Here is a 21,333-nt window from a genome sequence, read left to right on the forward strand (position 1 = left end):
CCAATTTTGGATGCCTTGTATTTCTTTTTCTTGTCTAATTGCTCTGGCTAGAACTTCCAACAATGTTGAATAACAGTGGTGATAGTGGATGTCCTTGTCTTGTTCCTGATCTTAAGGCGAAAGTTTTTAGTTTTTACCCATTGAGGATGATGTTAGCTGTGGGTTTTTCATATTTCCTTACTGTGTTCAGGGAGTTCCCTTCTATTCCCATCCTTTGAAGTGTTTTCAACAGAAAAGGTTGTTGAATTTTGTCAGATACCTTTTCTGCATCAATTGAGATGATCATGATGTTTTTCTGCTTTGATTTGTTGCTATGGTGTATTATAGTAATTGATTTTCTTGTGTTGAACCATGCTTGCATACCTGAGATAAAACCTACTTGGTCATGGTGTATAATTCTTTTAATATGCTGTTGAATTCGATTTGTAAGAATTTTGTTGAAGGTTTTTACATCTATATTCATAAGAGAGATTGGTCTGTAGTTTTCTTTTTTTGCAATATCTTTCTCTGATTTTGGTATGAGGGTGATGTTGGCGTCATTAAATGTGTCAGTTAACTTTCCCTCCTCTTCAATATTTTTGAAGAGTTTGAGCATGATTGTTATTAATTCTTTCTTGAATGTTTGATAGAATTCACATGTGAAGCTGTCTATTCCTGGACTTTTTTTTTGGAGGGAAATCTACACATAGTCTTATTGAGGTTCCCTTGGATATGATGAATTGCTTTTCTCTTGCTGCTTTCGAGGTTATGTCTTTCTCTTTGACATCTGACATTGTGATTAATATGTGTCTTGGAGTACGTCTATTTAGATCTGTTCTGTTTGGGGTACGCTGCACTTCTTAAATCCGTAATTTTAAGTCTTTCATAAGAGTTGGGAAATTTTCAGTGATAATTTCCTGCATTAGTTTTTCTCTTCCTTTTCCCTTTTCTTCTCCTTCTGGGACACCCACAACACGTATATTCATGCGCTTCATGTTGTCATTCAATTCCCTGAGTCCCTGCTCATATTTTTCCATTCTTTTCCCTATATTTTCTTCTGCTTTTTGGATTTAGATGTCCATTCTCCAGTTCACTAATCCTATCTTCTGTCTCTTGAAATCTGACATTGTAGGTTTCCATTGTTTTTTTCATCTCTTCTACTGTGCCTTTCATTCCCATAGGTCTGTTATTTGTTTTTTCAGACTTTCAATTTCTTCTTTTTGTGCATTCTTTGCCTTCTTTATATGTTCCCTCAGTTCACTGATTTGGTTTTTGATGAGGTTTTCCATGTCTGTTCGAACATTCTGAATTAATTGTTTCAACTCCTGTATTTCATTTGAATTGTTGGTTTGTTCCTTTGACTGGACCATATCTTCAGTATGATTCTTTTTTTTTTTTTTTTTTTTTGCTGGCATCTAGGCAATTAATTACCTTAAGCAGTTTATTTTGAAGAATGTTTTCACTTTTTTTAACTTAGGATTTTCTTGCTGAAGACATTGTTGTCGATATGTTCTTTGATATTTGGTTCACCGTATTTTGGAACTCTTAGGTTTTGTTTCACAGGTCAGAATTTTTCAGTTTTTTTTTTCTATTCTTCCCCTGTCTGTATGGTACCTTCCTCCTCCCCCCCCCCCCCACCAAGAAGGGTCTACTTAGGTATTATAGACCCCAGCCAGGTTTTTCCAGAACAACTGGCCTTCTGTCAGGAAGAGAGAGTCACCTGTGTCATTTTTCCGTGAGGATGTGACCCTGCAGATTGAAAGACTTTCCTGTGAACCTCTGGGCTCTCTGTTTTCCTACCCTGCCCGGTATGTGATGCTTGTCTGCCTGCCGGTCCCATCAGCATAAGGTGATGCAGTACCTTTAACTTGAGCAGACTCTCCCTGCGGGGGGCATGGTGGGGACAGAGGAGAGGTTGTTAATTTGGTTTTAATCACTTCAGTTTTCCAGACCCTGGGGTCTGAACTCCTTGAGGGATGATCCCACCGGAGCTGGGCCCCACCTCTCTCCAGGGGAAGGTACAGGCTCCAAAGAAATACTCACAGAAGCTTAATTCTACTTATGCCTGGGATAGTGGAGCCTGAGAAGCTTTACAGCTATATCCAAAGAGCAATCAAGCGTTTAGAAACACAGCCACCAAAACGAAAGAGAAAAATCCTTTTCAGAGTTGGACCCCTGATTCTTGGTTTGCCAATCAAGCAGTTAAGTGCGTATGTTGCTCTGTTATCTCCAGGTTCTTTATGCCCCCTCCTTTCCTTCAGGGCCCAAACCTTTTCAAATCCAAAAAACCTCTGTTTTTTTTTTTCCTTTTTCCATCAGCCCTACCCCCTATGCACCTGGGCAAAAATCAGCACCCTCTGCTTTTACTCAAGTTTCAGCTGAGCTGGGGGCCTGTTTTTTTTAGTAGTCAGAATTTGTTAATTAATTCCGCAATTGAAGTTGCGCTCAGCCCCTGCTGCTGGTGGGGTGGGGCACCGGCCGCTGTTGCTTGGGGAACTTTCGGTTCTGGGTGGGCTCGCAGCCAGTCCAGCTGGTCCAGACTGGCGTGCACTGTGTGTCTAGTCACTGATGTGGCCACAGCAGTTATTCTGTACTGTTCCTGGCTATTTATTAGCTGCTCAGGAGAATGAAGTAAATCCCACACCTCGCTAGGCTGCCATCTTGCTCCTCTTCTCCCTCAGTTTTTAAGGACGATTTGACTGGGTACAGAATTCTTGACTGCAAGTCTATCTCTTTCTGGATCTTAAGTCTATCATACTACTGCCTTCTCGCCTCTATTGTGCCAGACTATTGTGTGTGAGTAGTCTGAACTGAGTCTTATGTGGTTTCCCTTGTGTGTAGTAGATTGTTTTTCTCTTCCCTGCCCACTTTGAAAATTGTGTGCTATCTTCAACATTTGACAGATTGATCAGTATGTGTCTTGGGGAAGACCTATTTGAATTTATTCTGTTTGGAGTTCATGGGGCTTCTTTGATTTGTATATTTATGTCCTTTATAAGGGTTGGGAACTTTTTCCCCATTATATCCTCAACTAGCCCTTTATTCTTTTCTTCTCCTTCTGGGAGACCAATGATTCTTATATTTGTGTGCTTTGTTTTGTGTATGTATCATTTTCCTGCGATCCAGTACAGATTTTTGTATCTTTTATGCCATTTTCTCTTTTAAATGTTCAAAATCAGTTATCCTGTCATCTGGTTTGTTTATTCTTTTTTGGGTGTCTTCAATCTGCTATGTGGTGTTCTAGTATGTTTTTTATTTTTCAACAGAGTATTTAATCTCTGTGATATCTGCTATTTTTCTATTTATTCTTTCAGTTTCCTCTTTATGCTCTTTTAGTGTCTTCTTGATCTCCTTTATGTCATTACTCATCCTCCTTATTTTATTAAGTAGTGTTATATGAACATCTTTCATTAATTGTTTCAAAGTCGGTGTCTTCTCTGTTTTAATTTGATCATTAGACTGACATGTATCTGTCTGCATTGTGATATGCTTAGTGATCTTCTGTTGTTTTCATCATATGTAAATATCTTGACTAATTTACTTTGGGAGTTGATTGCCTTCAGTAGTCTAAGGCTTTGTGTTTGCGGGTGGATGTGTAGCAGGATGCAGGCAGGGTACAGGGCAGGGCACAGCAGTGCAGTGATGAGTAGCAGCACCGGTATAGGTGCAGGTAGGGTATGTTATGCTGGTGTTTGTAAACGTGGGTGCCCCGTGGCTAGGGAGTATGTAGCTGTACCAGTATACTGGTCGGGGTGGGGCGGGTGTGTGTGTGTGTGTGCGCGTAACCTTGGTTTACACTGAACTAGGGTGCAGGGCACTTTGTGGGTATGTGCAGAGCTATGTTAGTCGGTTGGTGTTTCGTCTTCATGGGCTGGGGGCAGATGTGACACAGCTGCATGGGTCATTGCTTTCTCAGAGCTGCGAAGTGTGACTGATAATCATGCGCATGTGCGGGTATTGGAGTGCTGTAAACGGATGCGCAGAGCTGAGGGCGCAGGTGCGAGGTGTGGGATGCTGTGTAACACTGTAGGCTGGGGGCTAGTGTAGCCTGGGTATAGATGTTTGTGCCCACAGCCTTGATGAACTGGAGACAGTGCAGGAAAGGTGAGTTGGGTTGCACTTGGGGTTGGGGGGTGGGGCAGGTCCACCCAGTTGGGGTTGGTGGGGCTGGGGCACTTGGAGTGCAGGGAGTGGTAGCGGGTGACGTGGTTCATGTGCATGGAGTGAGTTGTCAGTCATGAGGATGCGCTGATGAGGGTAGCCGCTTCAAAATACACAGCTTAGCTTACTTCTTAGTCCCCATCTCCTTGTCTGTGCACTCTTATGGACTCCAGGCTTCTGTGTTAGGCTCCAGTTCTCTACTTCTCCGTTCCTCAGCTTTTTGAACCAGGGTGCAGAAGATTCTCCCTGTGTGGTGCAGAAGGCTCTCCAGTCAGTTGCACCCTTGAATTGCCATCTCAGTTGCCCTCCGGTCCCTTCTCTGACTTTTCCTTGGAGCAGGGTGAACTCTATCTATCGTATTTGGCCATCTCCCCGGAACCTCTTACCCTCCTTGTTAATGGTAGTTTGGGTTAGGCAGTAACAGTGCTGGAGAGATACTGAGTAAAATTTTAGCATACATTGTAGTGCAGATACTATATACATTATGTGTAGGTGGAACAGAATGATATGAAAAATCAGTGAGGAAGGAAAACTTTACTTTTCCGTTCTGGTGCCTGAGGAATGTCAGGTATTGAAATTAGCTAAGTAAAAAAATCTTTGGGATCTTTCCAAGCTACTCCAAATTGTACTTGGGCATTCCTATGTGGAGTTGCAGCTGTTGGGGTGCTTTTCAGTGTCCTTACTAAATAAACTTTATCTTGAAATAAAAAATTGAGTGGCTTCTCAACATAAACCAGTGCCATTTGCCTTTATATGAATTATTCTAAAATAATTAACATTACTTGATAGGGATTCTGGTGCCTTCTTTTATCATGATACCTTTTAGCAATGATTTACTTGCTTTTGAAAAGCAGTTTTATTGTATATGTTATTTATACTACATGTAATTATGTATAAAATTCAGTTTAGCAAAAACAGTAGAACAGTGCTTTATATATATACATTTATGTAAAATGTTTGAATTTTATCTACATTTACTTATTCCTATTTGTTTAATATTTTAACAACCACAAGTCTGCATATGAGAGCTTTCTTAAAATAGAAAGTTTATATTGAATCACAAGGGTACCCTTAGGGCTGGATTCACACATTGGTTGACTCTGCCTAATCAACAGATGTGTATCTTTTGGCTTGAATAGTGTTTTGCAGATCAGGAAAATTTTATATAATAATTCAAATTTTTGTTTTCTTTTGAACATTGGAAGCATGGCAGTAATAGGTTCCTATTGAGTAGTTGAGTATCTACTGCCCAGTTGGAAAGGAGGGGGTATTCTTACCATTTCTCCATATTTTCTACCTGGTGTTTTCAACATGTTCATCTGCAGTCATCAAAGAAAGATTATGTTCAGGAAACTGTAATTTATATATTTTAATTTTTGTTATTTGGAAATTGAAGTTGATGTTTGATAGCTCTTAATTAGAGAGTATATTTAACCACACAGTTTGGTGCTAAATATGTAAATGTTATATCCTATACCAGATGGCTTGAGTTTTTAAAAGATTTTTTATTGTGAAATATAAGATGTATACGGGAATTGATGATGTGTTTTCTGGAAGATAATTTGTCTTTAGATAGAAATCTTGAATGAAAATTCACTAGCTAGCTGAAGTTTTCACTGTCAATATTTTAGAGTTTCATAAAAAATACTGCTGCATATTTTCCTTTTTATATTCTTACTACTCTGTAGGACAACTGTGTAACAATATCTGATATTTTACCCCATGTGTTCAGTAGTTTGTTTGATCATTAGTCTTTTTGGAGAGTAGTGGGACAGTATAATAATAATATAAAGACATAGAAGTATATAAAACATAAAAGAAAGGTTTAATAAATATTTATAAATTGAAAATATATTGTATCACCTCCCAAGTCAAAAAAAAAAGTCATGTGGCCATTCCTATACAAAACTCCCCCTTTCTCATAAGGTAATATTGTTTGCCATTTTTTTAAATTCCCCCTTTTTTTTTTTTTTTTTTTTTTTTTTTTAAAGGAAAGACAGAGAGAAGGAAGGAAGGATAGAAGGAAGGAAGAGAGGAAGAAAGGGAAACATCTTTTAAACATTTTCTTGTTTTATTGTATTTTGTTTCTCCGTTTTCGTTACATGGGCTGGGGCCGGGAATCGAACCGAGGTCCTCCGGCATAGCAGGCAAGCACTTTGCCCGCTGAGCCACCGCGGCCCGCCCATCCCCTTTTTTATTTACAGTGTTACTACCCCTGTATGCATCTCTAAACAGAAGATTTAGTTAATTTTATTTCTTCTGAAACTTTTTCTAAATGCAATCATACTATATATATTCTGTCATCTTTAGCACACTATGTTTGATAAGATTTATCCGAGGTGTGGTATATTGCTCTAGTTTTCCTTTCCATTTCTTTTAGAAGAGTATTTCATACCTTTTCTCCTGTGTGGGACAGTTGGGTTGTTTCCAGTTTTTGATTATTAAGAGCAATATACCGTAATGATAGTGATTAAATTTACAAATTTAAAAATGTTTTGCATGAGGAAGAACAAAGGAATGTTAATAGTGCAGGGTGTTAAAAACAGATGGTAATTAATATTTGAAAACTTTAGCTTAGGTGTGAGACTAAAGCAAAAAATATTTATTTGGTGCAAAATTTGTGTTTTGACTAGTGCATTTCCTGAAATAAGTTATGTGGACAGCTTAATTCAAGACCATAAGTACATGAAACCTTGAGTAGGGCATGAGCTTTTGTAGGTTTGTGCGGAGTGATGCCTCCATAAATCCCAGAAAGATTTTGAACAGTGAGTAAAAAGTATTTGCAAAGTCCCCTTGGGGGAATGGTGAGAAAGGGGGAAAATTCAACTTCCTCAAGTGGAAAATTCTTGATATTCTCACAAGCAGTGGGGACAACCAAATCAATAGGCTGAGCCCCTGATCTTGGGGTTGGTTCTTATGAAACTTAATCCTGCAAAGGATAGGCTAAGCATGCTTAAAATTAGGCCGAAGAGTCACCTCCCCGAGAACCTCTTTTGTTGATCAGATGTGGCCTCTCTCTCAGCCAATACAACAAGCAAACCCACTAACCTCCCCCTCTGTACATGGGACATAACTCCCAGGGGTATGGACCGTCCTGGCAGAAGAAATCCTAGAATGAGCTGGGACTGAGCATCAAAGGATTGAGAAAATCTTCTTGACCGAAAGGTGAAAGAGGGAAATGAGAGAGACGAAATAAAGTGTCAGTGGCTGAGAGATTCCAAACAGAGTCGAGAGGTTATTCTTATGCATTAAATAGGTATCAACTTTTTAGTTAAGGCGTAACAGAGAGGCTGGAGGGAACTGCCTGAAAATGTAGAGCTGTGTTCCAGTAGCCATGTTTCTTGAAGATCCTTGTATAATGATATGGTTTTCGTAGTGTGACTGTGTGATTGTGAAAACCTTGTTTCTGATGCTTCTTTTATCTACCTATGGACAGATGAGTCAAACATATGGATTAAAAATAAATAATAGGGGGAACAAATGTTAAAATAAATTTAATAGGCTGAAATGCTAGTGATCAATGAAAGGGAGGGATAAGGGGGATGATATGTATGAATTTTTTTCTGTCTTTTTATTTCTTTTTCTGAATTGATGCAAATGTTCTAAGAAATGATGATGATGAATTACATCTACGTGATGGAAAAAAAGGAATGTTCATATTGTATGTTGGTTGGTTTTATTAATAAAAATTAAAATAAAAAAAAATCACAATATACCTGTGAAAGTTCTTGTACATGTTACCCTGGTGCATATTTCCACTAATTTCTTGTGAATGTATATCTTGGAGTGGAATAGTTGGTCCCTAGTGTATACATATTGTTTTTAATTTGCTGATACTGCCAGATGCAATATACCAGAAATGGGTTGGCTTTTATAACAGGGATTTATGAAGTTACAAGTTGATCAGTTTCTAATGCCATCAAACTAAGGCATCTAGAGCAAGATACCTTGATTCAAGAAAAGTCGATGAAAACACCTCTTTCAACTGGTAAGGCACGTGGCTGACATCTGCTGGTCCTATGACTTCTGGTTTCAAACAGCTTCTCTGGGACTTTTTTTTCTGCATCTCCAAACGTCTCTCTGTGTCGGTTCTGAAGCTTTTTTCAAAATGATTCCCTCTTAGAGTACTCCAGTAAGCAGATTAAGACCCACCTTGAATAAGTGGAAACATGTCACCATGGAAATCACCTAATCACATGATTAACTAATTGAATTATAAGCTTGGGGGTATGTCATATTATCTTTTAAATTTAAATACAATACACACATGGCACTCCAATAAATGGTTGATTAATTTTGCTTTGAATTAATATTACATTAGAAAACAGAATCTTTTAACTTTGGAAGTGTTTAAATAGTTGTCATAATTACCTATTTTTTATATTGCTTTCTACCTTCATTATTGAAATGGTAGCAATATCTTCGAAAGCACTTGTTTACTTTTTGTGAAAAAGTCTCGTCACCAACTGTGAAGGTGGTGGATTAAGATAGCGTGGCTGAGTGGAATAGGTGACAGGAAACAGAACCTTAGCCAGAGATTTGAAGATTCAATAAACATTAACTTGGAAGTATTTTGGAAAAAAGATGTTTAATGTTTGAGGTAACTTTCATTTTTTTTTATCCCCAAGTGGTTCATTAGCACTTGTGCCATTTCTTTGGGAGAAGTCTTTATTAATGTTAATTATTATTTGTATAATTTTTAGTTGATATCTGTGTGCCTTTTTCTATGACAAAGAAAAAAATGTTTGATAGCAAACATGTGCCTAATGCAGTGCCTCAGGGATAATAGAAACTTTATTTTTAATGAGTAGAGCACATTAATCTCAGAGATTTTAATTTTAGGTAGCAACATTGTGAAGTTAATTAACACCATTGAATTGAATATTGTGAGAGAGGTTAAAGTGGGGACGTTTAGGTTTTATATATTTATATAAACAGAATAAAAATTTGAAGAGCCAAACATAGAACTATACAACACAGAGTAACCTAATGTATAGGCCTGTGACCTATAGTTAATAGTAAAATTATGATAATGGTCTTTCATCAATTGTAACAAAGTTGCCACACTAATGTAAAATATTAATAATGGAGGAAACTGGTGTGTATGTGGGGGGAGCTATATGGGAACCTTGTAGTTTTTGCATGAGTTTTCTGTAAATGTACAACTTCTTTACTTTAAAAAATTGGGAAAAATGTATCCATTTGAATGTTTTTCTTCAGTGGAATATGAAAATAATTTATTCTAAAGCATTTGAAATCGATTGTTTCTAAGCCTTATTGTTGAGAAATTTGTTTATAAGAAGTCTTCATTTCTGGTTATCAGTTTTCTAAATTAGATGTTTAAATAGCAATCTAATTTTTCTCCTTAAAAAAATTGATCTGATGATCAGCATTTCATGGTAAATCTTTTGCCCTTTAAAAATGGGATGAAACTTGATGGGTCACATTTTAGGATCACCTGTACCTCTGCTTTTTAAAAGTTGTTTTATTATGGTAATTCATATGCAGCTCAGAATATCCCATTTTAACCTCTTTTGTGTGTACAATACAGTAATATTAATTTCATTTACAATATTGTGCTACCATCACCGCCATGTATTGCCAAACCTTTTTCCTCACCCAAAGAGAATCTCTAGCCATTATGCAGTCTCTCTCCCACCTCCCCCTTTCTTTCCCAGCTCCTGGTACCCTCTAATCTAGAGTGCGTCTCTGTGGATTTGTAAAGACTATTTATTTCATATGAATGAAATGATGATATTTGTCCTGAAAGATGCCTTCAGAATTTATCCGTGAAAGTAGCATGTGTCAGAACTTCATTCCTTTTTGCAGCTGTATAATATTCCATTATATATTTGTATCACATTTTGTATGTTTATCACTCAATGGACATTTGGTTTGATGCCATCTTTTAACTATTGTGAACAGTGCTGCTATGAATGTAGCACTTTTTACCTGTAAGCTTATAACCTGTAAGCTTTTGACTCTAGTTCTCTGTGAGTACCTTTTATTTCAGAATTAGGATTAGATTGCTGAGTCTTTAGGAGTTTTTGTTTGTTTATTTAGCTCTCAGTATTAGAATATCATGGTGTGGATTTTCTGACAGATTCAGTAAATTCCAGGAAAATGTAATTCTGTTTACAGAGAGATTACTTTCTTCTTTCCCTGAATGGAGGTTTTTAACTTTTTGATAGAGTTTATGGAATCTCTTAATTTTGATGGAAAGCATATCTAATCAAGCTTAAGCATTTCTTTGAATTATGAGTGTAGATAACAAACCCTATGATTTTAGCAGTATCGTATTATTGGTGTTGTAGCTATATTGACATATGGCTTATTCTTATCACAACTTCAGAAATATCATAGTTATTGGGGTGTGGTTCTTATTTTTAATGCATTAATATAGAATATAGATACTAGTATAACACAAATGTGTTTTTATATTTTGTACTTTTATTCCGTTATAATTGCTTTTTATCCTAGTCCAAGTTTTTTTTATTAATTTTTAATAAATGATTCTAAGAGGTCTGTAGTTTTCACTAGAGTGCACAGTTGTTCATGACTTCCTCATGTAGGGAGAATGGATCCTTTCATATTAGGGAAAATGCAGAATTGTCTCAATTCAAAGTGATTTTCTACACTTGTTCTGGTTTGTGCTATATTATGTAAAAAGGAGGAGCCAGTTTGTGTCGATTGCTGGACTCTGGAAAGGGACCCGAGTGAATTGGTTTCATATTGATCATGGAATGACAGTCAGTTTAGGGCCAGCAAAAAATTGAATAAATTTAATTTGTGTTCATATAAAAATGCATGCTAATTGTTTTTCAGTTTTATATGTTTATGACCATTATATTATATTAGAAAATAAAAATAAGAGAAAAATGAAATATGTGTAATGCTTTCTGTTTTGTTCTATCTCAGATCCTTTAAATATTGCATGTGTATGGGTGTATGTGTGTGTGTGTGTATATATACTTATGTAGACATAGATATGTATATAAATACATACAGTCGTGCACATAAACATGGTTACTTGTACTTTTTTAAAAACAAAAATGAGACTCTTCTCCACAATTAACTTGCCTTTTTTTTGGTTCCAGTTTAGTGAGTTATAATTTACTACAATAAAATCTACTCTTTTTATTGTATAGTTATAAGAGTTTTGATAAAAGCATGGAGTCATGTAATCCCCTCTATCAGTAATCAAGATACAGAACAGTTGTATCACCTCTAAAAATCTCCTCGTGCCTGTCATTTAGCAGTCAGTCCCTTTCCCTGGTAACCGATTGATCTCTTTTCTGTCCCTTTTACACAATGTTATATAAATAAGAATCACATGGTATATAATTAAGAGTCTGGTTTTTTTCCTTTAGTATGTTTTCTCCTTTTAATGTTTCTGGCTTTGGGATCGGCCATAGAAATTCTTTTATAAAATTAATAAATTATTCATGTGTATTCTTCTAACAATTTCATTGTTTCATTTGTGAAAATTTAAGGTTTTAATCAGTCTCATACTTATTTCATTTTAAATTGTGAGACACAGAATTCAAGTTTTATAAAATTAGTTAGTAGTTCAGATATATTTATTAAAATTGAGTCACCAATATAATGCTTTTACCACATATTGATTTCATCACAGGTAACGCAAGTAGCAAGACAGCCGGGACCCCCAACTCCTTCCCCTTATTCAGCACATGAAATAAACAAGGGGCATCCAAATCTTGCGACAACGCCCCCGGGACATGCATCGTCCCCTGGACTCTCTCAGGTAACAAAGAAGAAATGTCTTTGTGAAAAAGTCATTCTGGTTTTCTGATTTTTTCTAAAGCAGAATTTAAGTATCTATCTCAGGATTGTACTTTGTGGAAGTTCCTATTAATGCCCAGTTTTCCTCTTGCAAATGAGAGCTTGTGTTTGTACCTGATCAGATCCACATTCTCTTTTAAGATTTTTGGAAACTGGCCTCAAAGTCGTCAGTAGTTATTATGAAAACTTTGGATTCTTTTTTATTTTAGATTTAAAATTAGTCAGACTTTACGTTGTTTTCCATCTTGTACCCATTTAAAAAGAAATCAGTATTTGTTATTGGAATTATTTTGAATAATTTGGCAAGTAAAAATGAAAGTGTTTTCTACTTTCTTACTGCTTAATTGACGTCACAGGCTTACATTAACTTAGTTTTCACAAAATTGAACTTAATTGGAAAACAAACTTAACTGGCACTGGATAAAAGGTTCAACATGTAAGTCTTTTCTTCTTTCTCTCTGTATCACTTTCTAAACACCTAAGCTTTTTAAGAGTGAGAAGACATATTCAGAATAATGCCAAAGAAGTGCTGTGATACGTGTTGTCTGCCTACTGTTCCTGGATATTTTATGTGATTCCTCTATTTTGCTGAGAAAGTGGGTATTGTATAATAGTGAACTGATGGTGCTTCTAGATTGTTTATTGTCTCTTGAAATGCTAAGTAAAGGATTTTTTCAAAAATTAGCAACCTCTGCTTTGATCAGGTTCACTTAAGCTGGGGGCCTATTTTTAGTAGTCAGAATTTGTTAATTAGTTCCACAATTGGCGTTTGATTGTGCCCAGTCCCTGCTGCTGGTAAAGTCCTTTCCTTTCCCCTCTGGGAAGCGGCCTGTGGGGGAGGGGCGCTGGCCATCGCAGCTTTGGGAACTCACGGTTCTGGGGGGTGCTCACAGTGGGTCCAGCTGGTCCAGACTGGGATATGCTGTGTGTCTGGTCACTGACGTGGCCCCAGGAGCTGTTCTGTACTGTTTCTGGTTATTTAGTAGTTGTTCTGGAGGACGAGCTAAAATGCGCACGTTGTTAAGCCGCCATCTTGACCCAGAAGTCTTGTAATTTATTTTGAAAAGTGCCTAAAGTAATATTTATATGCCTGTTTGATTATGGTTTTCTTTGCACCTAGCTAGAAAACAATCCCACTGAGTTTCTCTCAGACTTTCTGAGGTTGTTTTTGAAGTGTTCCTGTAAGAATAATAGTTAAGTGGAATTGTTATTTGGATATTCCTTACCATAAACATCAAGTTTTAGGTTCTTTTTTGTATATCCAGAAGACAAGACTCCATATTTGACATATATAAGTATAATTAAAGACTGAAAGCTTAAAATTTAAGCCTGCATTAATACAACATTGTTTTAGAAAACTAAAGGATTTTGTAAGAAGCAGTTTGTGTGATTTCCAAACACTTTTTGTGTTCTCATTGATGCAGTGATGCAAGCTCAGTTGTTTTTTTTTTCTGGTGGTGGGGGGAACGGGGGGGGCAGAATTGGTTGAGGGGGTTATTGTCATTTTCATCTAAATTCTGTCAGAGGTAAAAGGTTTAGGATTTTGTTTCTTGCATATTTAAAGAACTTTTATTTCTCCCCCTTCTGTACATGTTGTGAGACACTCTTCTTGATTTCTCTGACTACTACTCATCTGTTTTAATAGGTCTTTAAAAACCTCTTCCCTTAAAGGTTACGTATTCTGAATTTTATACTGCAGTTAATTCCCATAGATTTAGAAGGGAGACTTACTACAGTGCTACTAATCTATTTTTGCCCTGGCTGTGACTTGTAGATTTGGTAGATTTTTATGCTTAGGGGTTCTGAAAATTGCTTCTTCAGTTATTTCAGAATTATTTAGCATGTGCCATTAAATTTAGGGATGGAAAATAGAATGCATAACTCCTAAAGAAAATTATGAATCAGGACAGTTTGACTATGCAAAGTACTCATTATATATCCTGTAGAAATATACATTTCCTTTAGGTGATGCAGAGAGTTATGGGGAAGTGGGCAGACAAGACTATGGGGGAAAGGCCAGCAGAGGAGGGGGTAAGTACCTTGGACATGTAGAATATTCTCCTGAGTTTGATCATGCACATGGAAATATATGCCTGTCTAGATTAATTGGGTTAAGGCTGTTTGCAAATGTGTGGAGGATGGGAAAGAACAAACTTAATACAGTACTTTTTTTTTTATAACGGATTACATTATAAAGTATATTTGAAAGTGTTTTGCTCACCACAAAGTGTAGTATACAAAAGGTAGCTGTCTTTATAGAGCTAAGAATTCTGAATTTCAGTGACTCAGTACTCAATGAAAACATTATACACCTCACTATAGATAAATGGTAATTCAAAATTCTGATAATGAGTAGTGAAGCATTTAATTTAGTTATATTTAAAGCAAGAAATTATTTAAATATAAACTATATTTACATATATGTAATATATAGACTGTTAGAAAAATAAAAATATTGTATTTTTTCCAAACTGAAAAACCTAGTTTTAGTTTCTGAATGCAAGTATTTATTTACTGTTCTTTTTTTCTCACGTGTCCAGTCTGCTGATAATTACATAGCAAGGAAGAGCTAAAATTGATTTCCATACTTTCCTCAGTTGATGGGCCCTTATTTTTCTGTTTTCTACGAGAAATCATAGGTTCTCAAGCTATCAAAATCTCTCTCTCTTATGTGATATCTTTTCTTTCTACTCAGTAATTCATTCTGTAGGTACCTTGGGAAGTGAAAATTAAAAGAAATTATGTTGGCAGCATTTTGCTATGCTTCATAGGTAAAATAAATCCCCTTTTCTATTGCCTAGTGTTGATAATTCATTTTTTTAAGATACTAAAATATATTATTTAAGACTATGTATTATTCCGAATTAGATTATTCTTGAAGACCATTAAAAATGCTCACCTTCTTTTAAAGTTCAATTCCAAAATTTTTATCTGCCTTTTTAATTCAGTAGATAGCATTACAGCCTAATAATTGTCTCTACTGAATTAAAAAATTGCAGATAACTAGGGCTAGTAACTAGGGCTTCCACTTCTGGAACATGATGGTGTAACTAATAGTAAACTAACACATTAATAGTTGTAAACTATAAGCTATAAATACTAGAAACTTGCCAACATATATGAAATAGTTGTTTTAAGATATTGACTGGTAAGCCAGTTTAGGATTGAAATCTGACAGAAATGGAATAAACATTGTTCTATATATAATTCTTTTGACTTTCTGATAAAAGCACTTTCTGGATTTTTGTGCAAGGAGGGAAAGTCCCAAGTGAAGCATGGTAAGATGGATCACTGAGCTGAGAAGATAGAGATCAGAGTTCATACAGGGTGAGACAGCTGCAATCCATGGGGCAGGATACCAAAAGAGAGGAAGCAGTACAGAAAGAGCTTTAGAAATAACTGTAGTAGTTGCCTTGAGTTCTAGCTAAACACTAAGCTATTCATGGATATGATGAGACCCCGCAAGATGCCTGTTAAACAACAACTGTCCAGGGAGTTATGAACCAAACAGTTAATTATCTTAGCTCCTGGGTATGCTTCATTGAAAACTGAGCGGATTCCAGTAGAGATTTTTTGAACAATTATGTTTTACAAGTATGGTGAACTAATCCTAGAGTAAAGACCCACTTAACAAAGCTTTGAAACTAACCTTGTAAAGATCCAGCTGATCTACAAGCAAATTAATTAATGTTTGGTGGAATAAAATTCAGTATTCTTTAAAGGAAGACAAGACCATCCAGATACTCCATAATATAACATTCAAAATGGCTAGCATCCAATTAAAAATAAAAATGATATGAGAAGAAGAAGGAAAATATGATGTATAACTGGAAGAAAAGTCAATCTATAGAAACACTCGTAATGACAGGGATGATGGAATTAGGGAATCTGGGAGCATAATAAAAAAGAAATGAAAATTGTGTGTGGGGGGGAGAAAACCAAATAGAACTTCTAGAACTAAAAATTTGTTATCTGAATTGAAAAATTCATTTTATGAGCTTAATAGAATCTTAGACACTATAGAGGAAAAGCTCACTTAACTTAAAAATAAGTATTTTTGTTTCCTGACTGCTAAATGGAATATCATGCAATAGGCTGGGTTAAAAAATGGAAATTTATTGGCTCACAGTTTTGAGGCTAGGAGAGGTCCAAAATCAGGGTTTCATCAGAATGATGCTTTCGCCCAGAAGACTTTGGTATTCTGGGGCTGGCTGTTTGCCATCCTTCGTCCTTGGTATTTCTGTTACATGACAATGTACATTGCGACCTCTCCTGGCTTCTTTTCCAAGTCTTGTTTACTTCCAGCTTCTGACTGCTCCCTGTGGCTTTTTTTTCTTTCATTATGCTTGGAAAGGACTCCAGTAATCCAGATTAAAGCCTAAAATGATTTATTTTTGTTCACAATTTAACTGAAGTAACATCTTGAAGAGATCTTATTTACAGTGGGACCACACCCACGGTAATGGATTAAGTTTAAGAACATGTTTTTCTGGGTTACATAGTTCCAAGTCACCACAACAGGTGAATAGAAGCTGCTCAAATTGAAGTAAAGGGAGAGAAGATTCTGGAGTTCGGGTTAGAAAAAATAGTTACTTATAGGGTAATGTAGAAAAGATGAAATGGCCTAACATACATGTAATTGAAATCCCAGCTGTTGAGGAATAGGAAGGGGCATTTTTGAAAAAATAATGGTTGAAATTTTCTAAATTGTTGAAAAATATGAACTCATAAACCCAAGAAGTTCCATAAACCTCAAACAGGGATAAAGATGTAGAAAATCACATGTGGGTACATCTTAATCAAACTGCTGAAAACCAATCAAAAAGAAAGACAGAAACACATACTACATACAGCAAAAAAAGAAGACAAACAGAAGGTAAAAAAAATACATTGCCAGCAAAGCTGCACTGGTAGCAAATGTTAGGGGGTAGGAACATGATGTCAGAGTTAAAATTGGATCTACTCAGTTGGAGAAAGATTGTGCTGGAAATGGCAAATATGTGTCTAAATATAAAAGATATTTTCCCTCATTAAAAAATTTTATACAAATAATTAAGTGTACAAAGCAAAATAAAAATCAGTGTATTTGGGGAGTTACAGGGGTTCCCAGTGCTCAGTCTGTGGACTTTTTTTTTTCTTCATTCAGTTATCTTATTCAGTCTCAGGCGTTAAAAAGCGTCTACAACATACTGTCATGGAGAACAATTGGTAAAAGTAAAGTATGGGACTACAATATCGCAACGTGGGGAGGTAGGAAATGGAAGTATACAGTATTAAAGCTCTTATATATCAAGTGATAATATTGTTTAAAGGCATTCTGTGATGACTAGAGATGTATTTTCTAAACCTTAGAGCAATCCTGAAAAAAAGAGATATATTTCTTATGTGCATGTGTGTATGTTGTGTGTGTGTGTGCCTATGTGTCTAAAATAAGTTAATAGTGGAGATAAAATGTAATCCTTAAAAAATACTCAGAAGTAGACAAGGAAAGAGGGAAGAAGGAACAAAGAATAGTTGAGGCCTACAGAAAACAAATACCAAAACAGTGGACTTGAACTCATCCATTACATTAATTACACTACATGTAAATGGACTAACCATACCAATCATGAGACAGATTGTCAGTTGGGTGAACAAGGAAGGCAATCTATCAGCAGTGTACTTCAAATATGACTGCACAAGATGGGTTAAAAATAAAAGAATACGAAAAAAATATACTTTGCAAATCTTATAAAATCTGGAGTGGCTATATTAATAACATTCAAAATAGACTTTATGGGGGGATATTACTGAGGATTCAGAGAAGCTTTGTAGTGACAAAGCGGTCAATTTACCATGACCCACAATCATCCTAAACATCTATATAACTAACAATAGAGGTATTGTTTAAAAAACAAGCAAAAATTGACAAATAAAAGAAATAAGGGCATCTATAAAAACTAACGTCATACTTAGTAGTGGTGAAAGAGTAAATGCTTCCCACCTTCATTTTTCTTGTTTGGAAATTAAACAGCATGCTAACGTCTCTAATTAGAAATGGAATTATAGTTTTCCTTAGTTTTATTTTATTTTCCTTAAACTTACATTTATATTCTAGGAGATGGGTTCTATAGAAATTTCAATTCTAGAGTTCCTATGTAGCAATTTAGAGAGATTTGATAAGAAATTATGTTATATTTATTTGGCTGATGGTACTGATTTTTTTCTTTTGTATGATTTTTGAATTGACTTTTGAAAGGTGTGTGTTTTTACAAAAATGGTGTCAAGATAAATATACTATTTTGTAAAAGTATATTGAAAACATCTTCTCATTTCCCCAAATGTTATATTGACCTCATTTCAATAGTTACAAAATTATATTTTAGTTATTAAGTTTTTTGAGGGTCAAAATCAGGTTATAAAATAGGATGATTAGAATTGCTCATTAAATTACAAATGTATAACATAAAAATGTTTAACAATCTGGAAACAGAATGTTAGATGGTTTTAATATAAAAGGTCAAGATGCGGATGGAAGAAAGTGAAATCTTAAGATTTTTCTGTTTGCAGAGAAATGCAAAGGGAAGATAACTAATAACTTGAGTTGTATAAAAAAAAAGGTTTAAATTAAAAAGTTTAGCAGTACTAGTTGGAAGCCTTGAGAAAAAAGAAACCGTACTAAGTATTTCAAACAGGAGATTTAATACATAAATTTGTTGTATTGGCTAAATGGCTAAAAAAGGGGATTCTGAGTTAATCCAGAGATTAATAAATTCTGGAAGCAGCTAACATCCCTAAGAGCTGTGGGAATGAAAAACGATTGCTTGTCTCATTAGAATCTATGGTGAGAGGAGAGTTCCTTTAGGACTGTTAGTGTTATGTATTGAGTCATGTTCCCCACAAAGACATGTTCTTAACCCCTAATCCTTTGGATATGAACTCATTTCTAAATAGGATCTTTGAAGATGTTATTAGTTAAATTGAAACCAAACCGAATCAGAGTGGGCCTTATTAAGCTGATATGACTGAAGTCCTTATGAGCAGAGAAAATTTGGAGAGAGTCAGGGTAAGAGACAGATAGCCATGTGACAGAGGTAGAGATTGAGTTATGGATTGCCAGCAAGCCTCCAGTATACTGCAGACATTATAGAAAGCATGACCCTGCTGGCGACGTGATTTTGGACTTTTAGCCTCCAAACTGAAATATGATTAATTCCTGTTGTATAGGCCAACCAGTTTGTGGTATATTTTAAAACAGCACTGGCAAACTAGGACACTTGATCAGAACTGTGAGAAACGAGTTACTACACGTTGGTCTTGAGAAATGGATTACGACTCAGTGTGTGAGGGAATCAGGCTGATAACTTGAAATATCAAGCATTCATGTTTGCGTGCTGCTGCTGGCACATCCAAATAGCCTTGAGAGGCTAGTGATGGAAAGTCTGAATGGAGCTGGAGTCTGGAGCCATAGCTTTGCACTGCCACTATAGCCATGCTGACGTTGTGGGAGCAGGAAGGAAGTCCTTTCTCATACTTACAGGATTGATTAGAGCTGCAAGATAGTAGTTGGGTAATTGGCACAAATAATAATGAACGGATATAACTTCCTAACAAAGAATAAAATTGTGAACTCCAGTGAATGTTACAAAAGGCATGAAAGGGGAAGACAGAAAGCAAATCTGATAAAATGACAGGATTGTGAAACGTGTTGGTAACCATAATAATAAGTAAGTTAAATTCACCTACGAAATAGGAACTCAAATTGGTTAAAAACCAAAAATCTAGATGTATGCATTTAAACATGAAAACAAATGTGTGGCAAAAAAAGGCAACTGAAAATGCTAATAATTAAAGCAGATTTATACAGTCTTTAGAGGTCACAAAAATTCAAGACAAAACTCAAACTATGGGAGAGGAGTAATTCCTACAATAAAAAGACATGAGTCTAGGAGTTACAGCAGTTATAAACCCTTTATTTACCTAATAGTTGGTTTAGAAATATATATAAAGGAAAATGTGAACAAAATTATAAATAAAAAATCCATAATTAATGAGGGAAGCTGGCATCTCTGAGAAGTGGACAGATCATATAGGTCAGGGGTTGACAAACTATGGCATAAGGGCCAAATCTGGCTCCTTGCCTGTTGTAAATAAAGTTTTACTGGAGCACAACCATGCTCATTTGTTTATGAGTTCTGGTTTTTCACTGCAACACCAGAAATAAATAGTTGAGACAAATACTGTATGGCTCAGAAAGCCTAAAATATTTACTGCCTGGCCCTTTACAAAAACAGAATGGCCAATCCCTGACCTATATATCAACAATTTTTTTTATTTTTTAACCTTCTTTTATGATGAAATATAACATAGATACGGAAAACTGAGAAAAAAAACAAAAAACAAATTCATGGCATATTAAATATTATAAACAGTCTTTAAACTACTGCTTTGGTCAAGAGATAAATAGAGTGTTGAAAAACATCCATCCTAAACATGACCCCTCTTTCATCCTTAAGAGTAACCACATTTTCATTTTGTAGTAATCACTTCTTTGCTTTTTTAATTTATTTTTTTAAACAGTTTTTATTATGAAATATATATACGAAAAAGCAGTAAATTTCAAAGCACAACATAACAATTAATTATAGAACAGATTTCAGAGTTTGGTATGTGTAACTGTTACACAGTTTTAGGTGTTTCCTTCTAGCTGTTCCAGAACACTGGAGACTAAAAGAAATATTAATATAATGATTTAACAGTCATAGGTGCTTATTACATCCTATCTTCTCTGTTATAACTTTTCTTTCTCTTTTGATCCTTCTCCCAATCTTTAGTAGTATTTGGGCTGTGCCCTTTCTAACTTTTTCATGTTGGAAATGGGTGTCAGTAATATGGGGTGGGGAATGGAACTACTTGAAGTTCTTGGAGAGGCTAGTCCATCTGGGTTTCAGGACTTATGTGACCTAAGAACCCATCTGGAGTTTGTAGGTTTCTGGGAAGTAATCTTAGTGCTTGAAACTTTTTAGAATCTCAGATAGAGCCCTAGGTTTTCTTAAGGTTACCAAGAATGATTTTGGTTGGGGTTCAGCAAAGTGTGGTAATTAGCAGCATCTAGCTAAAGCTTGCATAAGAGCAGCTTCCAGAATAGCCACTCAACTCTTATTTGAACTCATATGTATAGCCACTGATAACTTATTTTTTTAAATTTTTTATTAATTTAAAAAAGATTACAAGAAAGAAAAACAAACATTCCCAACACATACACTCAGCAATTCACAATATCATCACATAGTTGCATATCATCATCATGATCATTTCCCAGAACGTTTGCATCAATTCAGAAAAAGAAATAAAAAGACAACAGAAAAATAAAACAAAAACAGAAAAAAAAATTTTACATACCATACACCT

General features: G+C 35.5%; 1 protein-coding gene across 15 annotated transcripts in view; it reads left to right on the forward strand.

Moving 5' to 3' along the window:
* Positions 1-21,333, forward strand: part of EIF4G3 (eukaryotic translation initiation factor 4 gamma 3) — a 373,254-nt gene that overhangs the window by 58,170 nt on the left and 293,751 nt on the right. For all 15 annotated transcript variants that reach the window (XM_077150955.1, XM_077150957.1, XM_077150961.1 and 12 more), the window contains one exon: positions 11,777-11,905. The gene's annotated coding sequence lies outside the window, so the exon portion shown is untranslated. Of the gene's footprint in view, positions 1-11,776; positions 11,906-21,333 lie in introns of those variants that run through there.

This window comes from Tamandua tetradactyla, chromosome 2, assembly GCF_023851605.1.
Source record: "Tamandua tetradactyla isolate mTamTet1 chromosome 2, mTamTet1.pri, whole genome shotgun sequence".
Classification (NCBI taxonomy): domain Eukaryota; kingdom Metazoa; phylum Chordata; class Mammalia; order Pilosa; family Myrmecophagidae; genus Tamandua; species Tamandua tetradactyla.